At 49.0% G+C, this 17,515-nt stretch overlaps 1 long non-coding RNA gene across 1 annotated transcript; it reads right to left on the bottom strand.

Annotated features, from left to right (window-relative positions):
- Nucleotides 1-8,750: 8,750 nt before the first annotated feature.
- LOC142820960 (uncharacterized) lies at nt 8,751-15,881 on the bottom strand. The gene is made up of 3 exons (XR_012897992.1): nt 15,626-15,881; nt 10,933-10,971; nt 8,751-10,182 (listed from the first exon to the last, which is right to left on the bottom strand). It is a non-coding gene; the product is annotated as an uncharacterized LOC142820960 (long non-coding RNA).
- Between the last annotated feature and the right edge of the window lie 1,634 nt (nt 15,882-17,515).

The raw sequence follows: 17,515 nt of genomic DNA, 5'->3' as shown, positions 1-17,515 counted from the left end.
ATGTTGCACCTTCTACAATATAGTTAGTTGGCCTAACCCTGTCTATAGGCATAGGTCGATGGTAGAATTCTTCTGTTGATTTAGCTAGCTATTACCTCTCTGAGATAGCTCAGCTACATTGATGCACAAACCAGATCTACATAATTTACTATTAGCAATGTCTCATTTAGGAGATGCTATGACTTCCCCCTGCCTTGTTCCTCTCCCAAGAAGTAGCTAAGTCCAAATTGCTTTGTAGAGCATAGTGAAGCCCTAATGAGGGAACAAAATATGTCGCACTCAGAGCATAGATCCAAGTTTGCACAGGCTACAGGGAGTGGTGGCTCATTTTGGTGCCTTGCATGGGTGGAGCTTATGTTGTGGGTGGAACCTAGAAAAGTACCACAACTTCCTTTTTCCTTAGTTGACTTCTGATAGCTGAGGGTATGTCTACACTACAGCACTAATTCGAACTAACTTAGTTCGAATTAGTTAATTCGAACTAAGCTAATTCGAACTAACGCATCTAGAACTAAAAACTAGTTCGAATTAGCGTTTTGCTAATTCGAACTAGCACGTACACACTGATTGGACGCAGGGGCGCATTTAAGGGCGGCTGAAACCGGTTCTGGCAGGGCATCAGGTCAGTAATTGCTTTGTGTGGCTGCTGTCTGAGGCTATCTGAGGCTCGTGCTTAAAGGGACCCCCCTGGACAGCCGGTTCTCAGTTTTTCCGCTTGTTGCCTACCTCGCCGAGGGACAGCAAAGCATTTTTCTCTACGCCCGTCTGTGTCGGTGCTTCCCTTTGGGGATGCCGCCGCAGGTGGCAACATGGAGCCAGAGCTCGCCCTGCGCTTTCTGGTGCAGTTTATGGACTTGCTGCTGCAAGCCTGCCAGCAATGGCTGGAGGCTGCCTGGTTCCACCTGGTGCACGTCAGCCCCCTGCCTCTCCGCCTGGCCACCCTGGGGGCCATGGAGCAGCTGCGGCGGCGCCCGGGCGCCGGCATGCCCCGCCACATCTGGCGTCTGGACACCAGCAGCGACTGATGGGACCGCATCGTCCTGGAGCGCTGGGGAGACCAACAGTGGACCCAGAACTTCAGGATGAGGAGGGACACCTTCCTGGAGCTCTGCGAGTGGCTCACCCCTGCTCTGCGCAGAAGGGACACTCGCATGAGACCCGCCATCCCCCTCCAGAAGTGTGTGGCCATCGCCCTCTGGAAGCTCTCCACGCCGGACAGCTACCAATCCGTCGGGAACCAGTTCGGTGTGGGGAGATCCACCGTTAGAGCAGTGCTCATGCAGGTACGGCACTCGCCGGCCACTGGGCCAGGGGCGAGGGGGGCTGCAAGGAGGGGATGGGCCGCCCCAGGGAAAACGGGGGATCGGGGTAGGGGGAGGAGGCAAAAGTGCCCCGCACCGGAGGGGCCGGTCTCTCCCGGCCGTACTACATGCCTCCCGGGGGGGGTTGCTCCCGGGAGTGGGGCGCGGGGCACTGCCAGGGCACGAGCACTCCCAGCCACCTGGGCGCCCCACTGATTCGCGCTTTGCTGTGTCTCTCCGCAGGTGGTCAAGGCCATCAACCGGGTGCTGCTCCACAGGGTGATCCACCTCGCCGACCTGGGAGTTCAGCGCCCTCGGCTTCCCCAACTGCGGGGGGGCCATCGACGGGACGCACATCCCCATCCGTTCCCCGGAACACCAGGCCTCCCGCTACGTGAACCGCAAGGGGTACTTCTCCGTCCTCCTGCAGGCCGTGTGTGACCACCGGGGACAGTTCACGGACATTAATGTGGGCTGGTCCGGCAAGGCACACGACACACGGGTGTACCGGAACTCCTCCGTGTGCCAGAGGCTGCACGCCGGGACCTTCTTCCCCAACCGCCACATCAGGGTTGGGGACGTGGACATGCCCATCTGCCTGGTGGGGGATGCAGCCTACCCCCTACAGCCCTGGCTCATGAAGCCCTACACGGGGCACCTGAACCCCTCCCGCCCGGCCTTCAATGTGAGGCTGACCAGGGCCCGCATCGTGACTGAAAGCCCGATTTTGGTGCCTCCTCACCCGCCTCGATCTCGCCAAGCACAACATCCATCCCGTGGTGGCAGCATGTTCTGTGCTGCATAATTAGTGTGAGAGGAAGGGGGAGGCTTTCCTGCCAGCCTGGATGGCTGAGGCTGACCGCATGGCTGGCCAGTACGCTCAGCCCCGCACTGCCGCCATCCGGGAAGCCCAGTGGGGGGCCGTCCAGATCCGGGAAGCCCTGTGGGAGAGCTTCCAGGTGGAGGAGGAGGACTGAACTCTCCCTTCATGCCCCACTGGGGCCTTCTTCCACCCTCCCCCCCTTCCCTTTTCCCCTCCCTAGCCTCTCTTCCTAATGTCAAATAAAGACACCTGTTTTGGCAAAAAAAACCTCTCTTTATTTTACATAGCTGGGGTGGGGGAGGGAGGAGTGAGGGGGGGAGAGGGGAGGGGGAAACCTGGGAGGAGGGAGCTGGAAGGGGGTGGAAGGGGAGGAAGGGAAGGAAAAGCTCAGGCTTGGGGGTCCGGCTGGCTCTCCCGTCTCGCAACACTGCGGGTGTGGGGACCTCGGGGGGCAGCGGGTGTGGAGGGTGGGGCAGGAGGGACGGGGAGTGCGGAGGAAGTGGGAGAGGGAGCAGGGGCAGCAGAGGGAGCAGGGGCAACAGGGGTGGGAGGAGGAGCGAGAGCTGCGGCAGCCGCAGGAGCCAGAGCAGGAGGAGGCAGGAACCGGTCGACCAGGGTCTGGAGGTGGCCTCTGAGGGTGCGGCCCTGCTCCTCCAGCGCATCCACACTCCGCTGGTGCAGCCGAAGGTCCTCCCGGACCCAGTGCTCCTGGTTGCGGAGCAGCTGCTCCATGAACCGGAGGTGCTGCCACTGGTACTCCTCCTGGTTCCTGGCATGCCGGCTGGCCCGGGCGCGGGTGGCTGTTGCAGGCGGGGTGGTGCGCCCTGCAGTCCCAGGTGCTGCGGCTGTGGTGAAACAAGAGCAGCGGTCAGTTCTCCCTGGGGACAAGGTGGGTGAAACCCAGCCCCCCTCTGCAAGACCAAGGCCCCTGCATGACACCCAGCTGCTGCTCCATGGTGGGCAAGGCCCAGGCGCACGGTCCCTGGGCTCCCTCTCCCCCCCACACTCCCGTACACATAAGGGGAGCATGATGGTACTCAGAGGTGGAGGACTCCCTGGCCTCGTACGACACAGGAGATGTGCTCTGTGGGGTTCCTCGGGGGTCCTGGGTCCTGGGCAGGCTCCTGGCTTGCGACATCCTCCGGCTCCTCCTCCTCGGTGTCCAGGACCGGTCCCTCTGCCCCTGGGTCGATGACCACCCGGGGGGCATGGACGGCGTGAGCCCCCAGGATGCGGTCCAGGGCATGGAAGTGGGGGCAGGCCTCTGGGTCGGCCCCTGGCAGGCAGGCCCAGGAGTAGGACTGCCGCAGGTCCTTTATTTTGCAGCGGACCTGCTCCCGGCTGCGCTGGTGGCCCCTGGCGGCCAGGCTGGCAGCCATGCGGCCGTAGACAGCCGCGTTCCTGTGGCTAGTATGGAGATCGTGGACATTGGAGGTTTCCCCCCAAACCTCGATGAGGTCCACGATCTCCGCACTAGACCAAGCGGGCGCCCGCCTCTTGCGGCCCCAGGGAGGCTCCTGGGAGCCGCCAGGCTGGTCCCGGGAAGAGGGGGAGGGCTTGGTGGCATCGGGTGGCTGGCTCATGGCGTGGCAGATGCAGGACCTGCTGGCTGGGTGCTGGCAGCCTTGCAACTGGCACAAACTGTGCAGCCAGCCCGTGGCCCTTTAAGGGCTCCGAGGCTGGGAGGGGGGCAGACAAGTTTCCCTGGTGGTGCCCAGAGTGGCAAGCTGGGGAGGGCTAGCTGGGGAGGGCTAGCCTCCCACTAGTTCGAATTAAGGGGCTACACAGCCCTTAATTCGAACTAGCTAGTTCGAACTAGGCTTAGTCCTCGTGGAATGAGGTTTACCTAGTTCGAATTAAGCGCTCTGCTAGTTTGAATTAAGTTCCAACTAGCGGAGCGCTAGTGTAGCGCCTAGCAAAGTTAATTCGAACTAACGGCTGTTCGATCCCAGAGCTGCCAATCCCCGAGCTCACAAGATTCATATATACATTTTTGCCAGCTTATTGCAACTAGAGCAAAGAACAAACTACTGTATAATAAATTGTCTTTGTGAAGGCTCTTTATGCACCTTGTTGAACAGCTGCCTTGATATTGTAAGAACAAGTGTTGAGGAGGAATTAGGGTTGCCAGGTGACCGGTATTCACCCGGACAGTCTGGTATTTTCGGCTCCTGTCCGGTAAAAAAATTCAGAGAATACCGGACACCTGAGATGTCCAGTATTTTCTGAAATTTTCCTGGCCAGGAGGCGAAAATGCCGGGCACCTGGCAACCCTACAAACACTCAGCGCCCGGCCTTCCCCCCAAACCCTCTTCTCTCGGCCCCCCACACCCCCAGCCTCCCAACCCCAGCCCCCACGCTTACCTGTTTCCCCAAGGCTGCCGGCACAAAATGGCTGCCCGCCAAAAGTCCTTCCCCTGGGTCTTAGTGCTCAACCGCTCCCCTGTTCCTATCCCTGCACTCACTCTTAAAGGAGTAATGCTGTTTTAATGCTGTTTTATTTTAAATTTTTTTTGGCTTAATAAGTCCTTGGTCTTCCCTCCCTTCCCCCCCCCCAACAGAATTTTTTCCGGTGTGTTTTTTTTGGGGGGGGGGGGGAGGGTGTTTGGTATTTTTGTTTCAACCATCTGGCAACCCTCGGGGGAATCTCCATTCTTGCCTGAGCTGCCAAATCAAAGAGAAAAGACAGTCACAATTAATATTATTTTGAAATATTTATTTGGAATCAAATAGTAGCTGCTCTCAAGTTTTTAAAGCAGGAGTGGGGAACCTTTTTTGGGAGGGGGGCTACTGATCTACAGAAAAATCAGTGAGGGGGCCGTGCACAAGTGAGAAGTAAAGCAAGAAGCCCCTGACTTAAAAGGAGAAAGACACTCTCCCTTATTTCTCTTACACACCAGAACCTAGCGGGGCCCAGACTAGTAGATTTTGTGTGCTCCAGTCTATGGATGGGTGGCTGGCTAGAGCACCAGCATGGGCTCCCAATGCTGAGCCTCAGGGTCTGGATCCAGGCAAGCCAGGGGCCACATCCAGTCCTGGGGCCTGTGATTCCTCACCCTTGCTTTAAAGGATTAAGGGTCTTCTAGCCTAATTGTCTGCACCCATTTCTTTAAACCAGCGGTTCCAAACCACCGATCTGCAGAACCCCTGCCTGCCAGGCCTCGGCACTCTGGCCCGGCCATGCCCCCAGCTGCTAATGAGCCCTGCTCGCAGGGGAGCTCTGTTCCCTATAAGGTGTGCATCTGTGCATGCACTAAAAATTCTCCTCCCACTCTCCCACAGTGAGTGTCGCTGCAGACTGCCTGTGTGCCAGAGGGCCCAGCCGGTGGGGCTGGCAGCCGCCCTGTGTCCTTTCCATTACAGACAGCATGTTTGGGACCAAGGAGCGAAGCCTTTGTGGCCATAAACACCCCGGCCTTTATTGGTACAGTAATTACCCATTTAACACGTGCCCACTTAACACATTTTTGCAATAGCATGATTTTTTTTTTGGAAACTTTTTCAAATAACACGACCATCCCCGAAATAACACAAAAATAATCAAGTGGCAGACTACTTCGTGTGGTGGTATAAGTTGGTGAAAACAGTGGTAATACACATGAGCGGATGAATTCGCGTAGTCACAGCGCTCCTCCGCTCACTCACGTGTTTATCTTTGTGTTTTAAGAAACCATGGCGACTTGTGTTGCTAGAGATCTTGTGTTGATGTTGACAACTGAGCACAACAAAAAATTGATTTTGCCACCACCACCTAGAACGCAACCCCTACCTTTTCCATTATTTTTAATGGGAAAATTGACCCTGCCTAGCACATTTTTGCTTAGCACATTTTCAGAAACGCATCTATAGTGTTAAATGAGGAATTACTGTATTACTGAGGATCAGCTTAGAGGCCCCAGGGAGCAGGGCTGGGTGATTTCTGCTCCTCTTCTGGCTGGCCTGGCTTCCCCTGCAGGGTCTCTCCTGCCGGCTCCGCCTGCACCACGTGTCTGGCTGCTTCCCAATGTCCTGGGGCACCACAGCTGGCAGCGCCGGTTGGAGTTGTGGAGGGGGAGCCAGGCTTCCTGACTCAAACCAGCGGGTGTCAGGGGGGCTAGTACTGCCCGGCTTGTCAGGTGGGTGCCACAAACCCGAGATGCACACGGGCTGAGTGACCCTGCGCCTCTAGGCCCTGGCTGATAATGGCCTGGGGAGGAACTCTCGAGCCCCCAGAAACATGCGCCTGCCCCTGTTGCTTGTGCTGCAGACACCGCCAATCCTGTGCATGTGTTGGGGGCTGTTGACAGGCCTGGCAGGGAAGGGGCGGGGTCTCTTCCCAGCTGTGGAAGAGCATTTCACTGAGTGTCAGGAGGGCCATGTGACACGGCAGCCTTAAAGCAGCCATAGTCTGGGCAGCAGCACTCAGCTGGGTGGCTGGGCAGTGCAGGGCTAAGTGAGGGGGTAGGGCAGGCACTGGAGACTATGAGGCAAGGCTGGCACTGAGAGGGTCTGAGGTGCTCCCACATCTTGAATACTGCATGCAGATGGAGTCGCCTCCTGTCATAAAAGAGATCTTGGCATTGGAAAAAGTTCAGAAAAGGGCAACAAAAGTGATTTGGGATATGGAACAGTCGCCATATTAGGAGAGAGTAATGAGACTGGGACTTTTCAGTTTGAAAAAGAGAAGACTAAGGGGATATGATAGAGGTCTATAAAATCATGGCTGGTCTGGAGAAAGTAAATAAGGAAAAGTTGTTTACTTTCTCCCATAACGTAAGAACGAAGAGTCATCAAATGAAATTGATAGGTAGCAGGTTCAAAACAAAGAAAAGGATGTATTTCTTCATACAAAGCACAGTCAACCTGTGGAACTTCTTGCTAGAGGAAGTTGTGAAAGCCAGGCATTTAATAGCATTCAAAAAAGAGCTAGATACATTCATGAAGGACAGGAACATCAGTGGCTATGAGCAAGAATAGGCAGAAATGGTGTCCCTACCCTCTGTTTGTCAGAAGCTGAGAATGGGCGACAGGGGATGGATCGCTTCATGATTCCCTGTTCTGTTCATTTCCTCTAGGGCACCTGGCATTGGCACTGTCAGAAGACAGGACACTGGACTAGATGGACCTTTGGTCTGACCCAGTATGACCATTTTAATGTTCTTATGACACTGATTCAGTATATGATCATGAACAAGTCATTTAGCTTGCCTTTGCCTCAGTTTCCCCCATCATGCAGAGGGGTAATATTTACCTCACAGAGATATTACAGCTTTGTTAACTGTGTTTGTAAAACACTTAACCTAAGATGAGAGGTGTGGTATTAAATCTAAGGGGAGTAAATTTCAGACTCCATGCCCTACCCCAGTCACAAGGTATATGAATCTAGCAGCTATCCCCTGGGGCTGCTCATGGTTGACATCTAAAGAGACTCCCACCTCCACCCCGTGATGGGGCTAGTTGGGAATCTTTGCTGAAATGTTTTTTTAATTAGAAAATTCCAATTTGTCAAAACTGACCCTTTGTCATGCATGAGATAAAGTCCATTGTGTTGAATTGTGGAGCTTGGAAAAACTTCTGCAACTCTTTGAAATTGACAGAACATTTCATTGATGCTTTTAAATAAAAAATTCCACGTTAGTGGTTCAAGACTATTCTTTCTGAAATGTAAATTGTGAGGGCGGAGGGGGAAATGGCTTAGAAATGGTCAACATTCAAATGAAACACTTTGAAATTACTTCACTAAACATTTCAGCTGACCTAACAAAACATTCTCAGTTGTTTGGTTTGTGGAGAACTCTGAAGATTTTGACTGTCCTGACTCAGCATGGAAAAGCATCTTGCTGGGATAGTGTTAATCCACCTCTCTGGCCTTGTCTACACTAACCCCTGCTGTCGATCTAATCTCCATAACTTCAGCTATACAAATAGCATGGATGAAGTCGATATACTTACTGTGGCATCTTATGTGAAGTAAGGCCAGCGGGGGCTGCTCTCCTGTCTATGCTAGCTACTCTTCTTGTCCTGGTGGAATACCGGCATTGACTTGGGAGCGCTCAGAAATTGATTTATTGCGTTAAAGCAGATACAGAAATCAACGGCCAGTGGATCAATCGCTGCAGCATCAATCCCCAGCACAGTGGAGACAAGCTCTCTGAGACTTATCCTTATCTACCGTGGGAGTCAGGTTGTATGGGCTACTATGCTCAGGGAGTGAAATTTTCCCTGGCCCTAAGAGATATAGCTGGATGGATCTAACTTTCAAATGGATACGTCTATACTTGCTCCCTAGTTTGAACTAGGGATGCAAATGTAGGCGACCGAAATTGCTGATGAAGCGGGGATTTAAATATCCCATGCTTCATTAGCATGATCTTGCTGGCGCGTTACTCCGCTCAACAGATGTTTCTAAAGTGAAAGTGCACGCCGGGACGCGTTAGTTCGAACCAAACCCCTTGGTTCGAACTAACGTTACTCCTCATTTTTTGAGGAGTAATGTTAGTTTGAACCATGGGGCTTGGTTCAAACTAACGCATCCCGGCGTGCACTTTCACTTTTGAAACAGCTGGTGAGCAGAGTAACGTGCCGGTGAGATCATGCTAATGAAGCGTGGGATATTTAAATCCCCGCTTCATCAGCAATTTCGGTCGCCTACATTTGCATCCCTAGTTCAAACTAGGGAGCAAGTGTAGATGTACCCAAATGAGACCAGGCCTTTACATGGGGATTGCTTTTCGAAATGGGCAGGTGAGGGGGGTTCAAGCTATAGAATTCCTGTTAATACTCTGCCCTGCCCCACACAAGGAGAGGGGAATAATGCACAGTGCTGAGCTCTGCCTGGGATATGGCCGACAAAGAGTGAACTAAAAGAAGGTAGGGAGGCCTGGGTTGCATTCCCAGTTTCTATGTGACCTTGGGAAATTTACTTTGCTTCTCAATACCTCAGCTACCTGTCTGTAATATGGATTTATAACCCTGCCTTTGGCTTCACGCTCTGACCTGTAAACCCTTGCGGGCACAGACTGTATCTTATCCTGTGTATATACATACAGGGCCTCCAGTCTTGACTGGTAAATAGAAGTAATGGTCAGGCTTATCCCAGTGGCGTCTGCTGTTGCTGTGATTTCCTGCTTGGTGCTCCTGTGACAAACTGGCCCATTGAGGATAAACCTTCTTTCCCCAGCACAAACTATTTCTGGCTTTTGGTTCCTCTAGCTTGCATGTGCGTGTTTGGTTTTTTTCCTCCAGTTCAGTTTTCTGCCCCAGGAAGTTCTTCTGCCTCTAGCCAAGTGCATGAAGATTGTGAATGAAGCTGAAATGCACCAGGCATGATTCCAACAGCCCCATCCTGGAGTCAAATCTTTCCTGTTGGGAAGACTTTGTTCAATGCTGTGCAGCCTTTCCCTTCTTTAACTCGAACCCGTACCTCCACAGATCGCTAATGTTTTGCTTTCAGCAGCTCCCTGGCAGCACCGGTCCAAAAGGGAATTATGGGTCTGATTCAGTTTTCAAAAATACCATTGAGTGTATCGAGCATAGTCCCCATTTGCAGAATGCGTGGTGTAGGCAAAGACGAGACAACATTTTTCTGAACTCCCAAATCTACAATGGCAAGGGCAGGGGGACTAGTAGTCAGAAATTCTGACTAGCAGAGAGAAGTTTGTTGTGGTTTTTTTTAAAGCAACTGTGTAAGTTTCAGCACTTCACTTAGCAACCCCCCACATCAGTGCAGCTTTGCTGCTGCAAGCTTGTTAGTGTAGATGTGGCCCAATGCTTGCCCCCAAAGAGGCAATAAGATTTTACTGCGTCATTGGCGAGCCAGGGACTTAGAAACATGATACCACCTGTTTTCCACTGCATGGTGGTATCTAGCATTCTTTAATCCTGCATTTCTCAAACTGTGGGTCCCGACCCCCCCAGGGGGTCGCAAACAACTTAGCAGGGGGTCGCGGTATCACAAAGTTTGAGAACTCCTGATTTAATCAATTCACCTACCCTCTGGCTCCTGTGTCTCCAGTCTGGAAATTCCTGTGTTCCCGGATGGCACCTCAGGTATTGGATCTCCACCACCTGCAGCAAGAACTTCACCAATGGTAAATTAGCAAGTAACCTTCCCAGAGGGGAAGTTAGGTCCTAACCTTGGGGGGCTGAGTCTAAATTTCTACTTTCTTTACCATTTCTATTAAAAAACAGATGTTCTCCTGATTATATAAATATTTAATACTTTCAATCCTGCTGAATTCTTTGTCTCAGTAATATCTTGTGGATCTGAGTTCCGCAGGTTGGGTTTTTAACTTTATTCTGAGAATATTGCTCAAAATGGTGAGTTCAGACTGAGTTACAAGGTTGGGATCCAGAACAAACTTCTCCAAAGACTTTTGGAATTGAGGTTTTGGTTTGGCCTGCTATAAAATTCAGATCCAGAATCCTCTACGTTTTGAGAGTGTCTGGAGCAGCTACTTTGCTTTTGGCCAAATCTAATTTTAAAGGAGCAGAGAATTATAGGTTCTATCTCACTCTATTTTTTTCCATCCATATTGGGAATAAATTGTATGTGCACTAAAGCAAGTATGAATGTGCATCACAAGTAGGAACACATGATGCCAGCTGTGGGCGCTCTGGTAACCAAGAGAGTGGCATTTGATCTCCCCCAGTCAGCTACCCAAGCGCAGTTTAGAGGGAACACTACTCTCTGCCCAACTCAGTGCTTACCAGGAGTTATTCTCAAATTTCCCCTTCCTGTGTGACACATGCTGAATAGCTTGGCTTTGAAGCAGATGCTTAGGAATACAATCTAGCCTTGGACTGTGCATCTGTTCTCTTCTCACTTACCCAGGACTTTGACTTCCAAGCAGATTTCATGGTTATATTCTGTAAACGACACAAGCAGTTGTGCACATTTGTTTAAATGGAGACAGAATATCAGAATGACAATGCCCGATCAAACCACTGACTCATCCACTCGGAATCCTTCTGCTTCACAGAAAGGTTCAAGAAACCTTGAGTAACCTGCTTTTTGGAGATTCTTCCTGACTTTCATCATGCCCTGAAGTAATTGAGGGTTTTCTAATAGTGTCATGGAGAAGCAGGTTTGTTACAGAATGATGTGGACTTGAGTTTAAACTGGAAATGCTGCATAAACAATGGAGAGAACTCCAAAAATATTTCAGCCTTTAAATTTATGCCAATAAAATATGTCATTGCATCACAAGAAAACCCTGACCTTACATAACCATGTCCTTACCATTTTATTATTATAGTTGCATGGAGAAACAAACAAAGTAATAGACTGGCATGCCTGGGAATGTGCTATGAAATGTTAGCTTCAGACTGTCGTGGCAATATTGCACTTGCTGGTCCCAGAGACAGGTGAAAGGCCCTCTGTGTGTGTATAGGCCCTGTATGTGTGTTACTTGTGATGGAATGTATGGGTTGAAAGAGACCAAAGGCGTTCACGTGGCCCTGCAAGCGTCCATCATTTAAACTGTTTTAAACATGGCTCGGGGTTAGTATACAAAGACCTCAATCTGCTTGGTGTCCTGGCAAACACAATTAACCACTCTTTAATCTTGTCCCACTTTGTCTTAACCTGTAATAAACGGTTAAAGCATTTGACTCTTAAAATATTAAGTAAGGCTTTTCATTTTAACCGTATCCCATTTAAGCTGCAGATTCTTTTTCATAAGGAAAAATCCCCTTGTTTGCCAGTCCTGTAGATCGTGATCATTTTTCCTTTTGTGGAAAAATAGAAATTATTTGAGATGGGCTGGAGACACTATTCTAGAGAACAGGCTCAGACTTTAACAAGAAGACAACAAAATAACAAAGATAGAAAGTGCAGCTGCCATCTCTGGCACTAACTCTCTTGCAACCTCTCTCCTGGGAAAAACACAGGTACAGCGTATGGCCATGATGTCCAACATGCTAGCCACTAGCCGCATGTGGCTATTTGGCTGGTTGAGCGCAGCTAGTTTGCTATAGTACTGGTGCGTCAGATCCTTTATGCCTCGTGAAATGAGGCTTACAGGATCTGACGACAAAGGGTTCTGGGGTTGGCTGATCCTTGTCTAGACTACTGCATTGTGCCGACAAGCAGCAGATCTGCACAACGCGGTGGCCATTTTGATGTAAATGAAGCGGTGATTATTTAAATCGCTGCTTCATTTTGCTATGTCTAGTTAACACATCTACATAGCTCCATCGACGGAGCCATGTAGTCTAGACACACCCATTGTGTCCACAGTCCTACCCGTGATTATAACTGTTAAAGGAATCCTGTTAGTCATGTCCCTGAATTTAGTCTGGTGTACCCAGACAGAAACCACACTGTTATAACATGATGAGAACATGTTTTGGAACATGATAATCAATCACAGTGTGGACAAACCTAAGATTTAGCATGTTCTGTTTACTCAGATGCTGTGGGAAAGAGCTACAAGCAAAGTTACACCCTTGAGTGATGTCTAAGGACCTAGGCTCAGATCCTGAAAGATTTTAAGTTGTTAACTTCCAGTGGAATGAAGGTGAAGAGCCCCTGGCCTATTTCACCCAAATAACATGCTGCAAAATGTACTGGACAGGCACAAAGATTAGATACTCATGTACAAAGACAATTGCAAAGGGGTGTTATGTCCCTCTATAATGAATGTTTGCACACTGACTAGTTGCTATAATTGGACCCATAGCTTATAGATGTGCTACTGTTATTGGGATACATACGGAGAGATCTATTACTCTCTGCATTTATTCATAGGCTAGTGTCTGGATTTTTAGGGCAACAACTGACTGACTATAATTTGTATGAATTGCTCACTGTTCTCTGCTACAGTTTTATAACACAAGCTTCTATTTTCCACTAATAAAAGCATGTTCATTTGCATTTTTATTACACAGTAGAGAGAGAGGGCCATCCAAGTTCCAATGCTTGTGATACTGCCAAAGGGTCTTCCATATTCAGACAGGAACTGAGTTTTCATACTCTTAAGTTACCTAAATAAATAAGCCCCCTGCACATAAGAACATAAGAACGGCCATACTGGGCCAGACCAAAGGTCCATCCAGCCCAGTATCCTGTCTGCCAACAGTGGACAATACCAGATGCCCCAGAGGGAGGAATCACAACAGGTAATCCTCACGTGATCCCACCCCGTCACCCACCTCCAGAGAAATAGAGGCTAATATCTTGGCTAATAGCCATTGATGGACCTAACCTCCATGAATGTATCTAGCTCTTATTTGAACCCTGTTTAAGTCCTAGCCTTCACTGCATCCTCTGGCAAGGATTTCCACAGGTTGACTGTGCACTTAGTGAAGAAAAACTTCCTTTTGTTTTTTTTTAAACCTGCTGCCTATTAATTTCATTTGTTGACCCCTAGTTCTTATATTGTGAGAATAAGGAAATAACTTTTCCTTATTCACTTTTTCCACACCAGTTATGATTTTATAGACCTCTATCATATCCCCCCTAAGATGAAAAGTCCAAGTCTTTTTACTCTCTCTTCATATGGGATCCTTTCCAAACTCCTAATCATTTTTGTCGCCCTTTTCTGAACTTTTTCCAATGCCAATATATCTTTTTTGAGATGAGTGACCACATCTGTACACAGTATTCAAGATGTGGGCGTACCATGGTTTTATACAGAGGCAATAAGATGTTTTCTATCTTATTCTCTATCCCTTTTTTAACGACTCCTAACGTTCTATTTGTTTTTTTGACTGCCACTGCACACAGATTAGATATTTTCAGAGAACTATCCACAGTGACTCCAAGATCTCTCTCTTGAGTAGCTGTAGCCAAATTCGTCCCCATCATATTATATATATATAGTTGGGATTATTTTTTCCAATATGCATTACTTTAAAATTATCAGAAGCTTCAGCAGGTAGCCGAGTTAGTCTGACAGGATAAATTTAAAAGAACAACAAATATTCTAGAGGCATCTGAAGAAGTGGGCTGTGCCCACGAAAGCTCATGATACCAGCTACATGTTTTGTTAGTCTTTAAAGTGCTACCAGACTATTTTTTGTTTTTTAAGTTTATTTAAGTTTATCAACATTAAATTTCATTTGCCATTTTGTTGCCCAATAACTTAGTTTGGTGAGATCTTTTGAAGCTCTTGACAGTTTGCTTTAGTCTTAACTATCTTGAACAGTTTGGTATCATCTGCAAATTTTGCCACCTCACTGTTTACCCCTAAATAAGTTGAATAGGATGGATCCCACGACAGACCTTTGGAGGATCCCACTAGTTACCTCTCTACACTTGGGAAAACTTACCATTTATTCCTACCCTTTTAACCAGCTATCAATTCATGAAAGGACCTTCCCTCTTATCCTATGACAACTTACTTACTTTACTTAAGAGCCTTTGGTGAGGGAAATCTAACTATATTATATCCACTGGATTCTCCCTTGTCCATGTGTTTGTTGACTCCCTCAAAGAACTCTAGGGGTATGTCTACACTGCCACCCTAGTTCGAACTAAGGTGGCTAATGTAGGCATTCGAACTTGCAAATGAAGCCCAGGATTTAAATACCCCAGGCTTCATTTGCATGTTCCCGGGCGCCGCCATTTTTAAATGCCCCGTAGTCCAGATTAACTGCCTGTGGCTACACGCGGCACGGACTGGGTAGTTCAAATTAAAGCTCCTAATCCAAACTACCGTTATTCCTCCTGCAGTGTAGACATACCCTAGTACAGTAGTCCCCAACACGGTGCATTTGTGTGCGCCCGCCAAGTGCTCGGGGCTGCCCTGGCCCCGGGCAAATGGCGCATGCATGGTGCCGGAGCCAGCATGTTGTCTCTGAGGGCCAGGAGCTCCTTGCACCGAATGCACACATACGCCACTTGCCCACAGGGCAGGTAATCATACATAGTACACTGAGTGCAATAAACAGGACATCCCCACTGTGCTGCTGGGCTTCTGCCTGCATTCTCTCCTACAGCTGCTTAGGTTATTGATAGTTTTTTTGTTTAAATCAGGAAGTTTTTCTTTTTAGTTTAGTTTAAAAGTTTTAAAGAATGGAAAATGTATTTCACGCCCTCTTGAAACTCCCTGTTAGATGCCCCTGGTCGCTTACTAATGGGCTTTATAACGCCCTGGCCTTCCTGATAGCTCTGCCCCCTGGCCAGGGACAGCCCGTGAGCCTAGGCAGACTAGGCGGTCACGTAGGGAGCCGCCGGCCGGGGCACCCCATGATTACGTTACGGCCATTGATGGCTGTGCAGGCGGGGGTGCCGATTGTGCCTTCTGCCTGGGGCACCAGTTGCTGCAGCCCACCTCGGGCCGCTCCTGCCCCTGGCTAAGGCTTGATCAGTGTACAGAGAGTTCTAGATTTCAAATACTCATTAAAAAGCTCACGGCTTCCAACTGCCAGCCACAGCACAAGATCCTTCAAACAAACAGCTGAGCACTTGAATCTCCAAACAGAAGGCAAAAACAAGCTCAGCACACAGTTCCTTTCACGCAACTAGGAAGTAACCCCCAAACACAAACACACGCACAGACCACAGACAGCCACTTACCTCACGGGTCCCGTATTCCCTTCTCCTTTACCTGGAGAACTCCCTCTTGAAACTCCCTATAAGCTGCTCCTGTTCACAAAGCTGCGCAGTAAACCCACTGGAAGGCAGCTGATGTATTTAGAAAGAACAAAGATAAGTCTGAAGTGATTTAAAAATGTGGGTTCTAGGGAATCTAGCTATATCCCTCTAATGCAGGGTTGGGCAATACTTTTTGCCAGGGGCGTAGGGGGGGACATTGATTGAATTTTGTTAGGTAATCATGGGCTGGCTCCACTCCCGGAAGGGGACGGGCCAAAGGAGGAAGGGGCAAGGCCAAGTACTAGCCTCCCCCCAGAGTTGTCTGGAGCCCGAGTCTTTGAATTAAAAACACTGCACAGAGCTCATGGATCCTGGCCCTGCTGCTACTGTGTTGCCTAGCAGCCACTTGGGTTTGCTGCAGCTATTTAATGGGCTTGTGGCTCCAGCCCCTGCAGGGGTAGTACCACGACAAGGAGCTGGGGGTCATTTAAATAGGGTCTGGCTGCCTGAGCTACCGCCTGGAAACTCAGTGGGACAGGCAGCAGACTATAAATAGAATCATAGAACTGGAAGGGACTTTGAGAGGTCATCGAGTCAAGTCCCCTGCCCTCATGGCAGGACCAAGTACTGTCCAGATCCTCCCTGACAGATGGCTGTCTAACCTGCTCTTATTTATCTCCAGTGATGGAGATTCCACAACAGCTCTACACAATTTATTCAAGTGTTTAACCACCCTGACAGGACGTTTTTCCTAATGTCCAACTTAAACCTATCTTGCTGCAATTTAAGCCCACTGCTTCTTGTCCTATCCTCAGAGGCCAAGGAAAACAATTTTTCTCTCTCCTCCCTGTAGCACCCTTTTAGATACTTGAAAACTGCTATCATGTCCCTTCTCAGTCTTTTCTTTTCTACAGCCAGATGCAGTGCACGGCTGGATCCAAGTGTTAGGTGGGCCAGATCTGGCTCCCAGGCTGCATCTTGCCCAGTTCCGCTCTAATTTTTGGAGCATTAAACATCTACTCAAGACCCCCTAGCTTTTGGGGTCTCTCCCACTCCCTGGCTTTCTTCATTTGGTAACCCCAGATTTGACTGCCAAAGGTAATAGGATTTCTTGGGGGATACTTGAGATTCAATTATTTCATTTTATTCTGCAAGTGAGGATGGCAAAACTGGATGCTTATTCATTAACACCCTTCTCCCCCTCCCCCCACTAAATTAAAATAATAAAGCAAAAGAGAGCTTTTTTGTGCCCACAATTTCCAAACTCAAGAAGTCAGTACAAGAAACTTGAAAATCTGCATCAGTAAACATATGCAATCAATCTTTCCAGTAGAAGCAACTGCCAGCTGCAAAACTGCCTCTCAATCAATCTTGCTTTGCCTCTACCGTAACAAGCGAAGGCCTTCAGCATTTTAAAAGCTGCATTTCTAAAGAGGTAATAGAGGCTTGAGTTAAAGCTGGGCATGCTATGACATGAAGGGATCATGTTCTATAGCTGGGCATTTGAGTGTGGGTGGATACATCTATGGATAGAAGCATGACTTATTTACATTGCACAGTGTCTTGGTCTGGCACAACTGGAAGTCAGTTATTAGCTTAAGACAGGGAGTGACCTAGTGAATGTGGCGCTAAATGGTGTGCCAGCCTTCAAAAAGCCTTTTAAAAATCTTTGTTCTTACAGTCAGCTCACAAATGTAATGGGATCCAATAAACTTTTCTTTATGTGTGGCAGTGGGAGTTAGACCTGGTAAACAAGTCAGCGTCTAACCTCTGTACCAGTAGCAAGCATTGAGGCAGAGAGCTTCAAGATGAACACAGAATTGCAGGTTACAATCTGGATACGATCATGTAATGGGTTAGTTCCTCAGGCCC

The sequence above is a fragment of the Pelodiscus sinensis genome, chromosome 28, assembly GCF_049634645.1.
Source record: "Pelodiscus sinensis isolate JC-2024 chromosome 28, ASM4963464v1, whole genome shotgun sequence".
In the NCBI taxonomy this organism is placed as follows: Eukaryota; Metazoa; Chordata; order Testudines; family Trionychidae; genus Pelodiscus; species Pelodiscus sinensis.
This window is presented reverse-complemented; position numbering and strand designations above follow the sequence as displayed.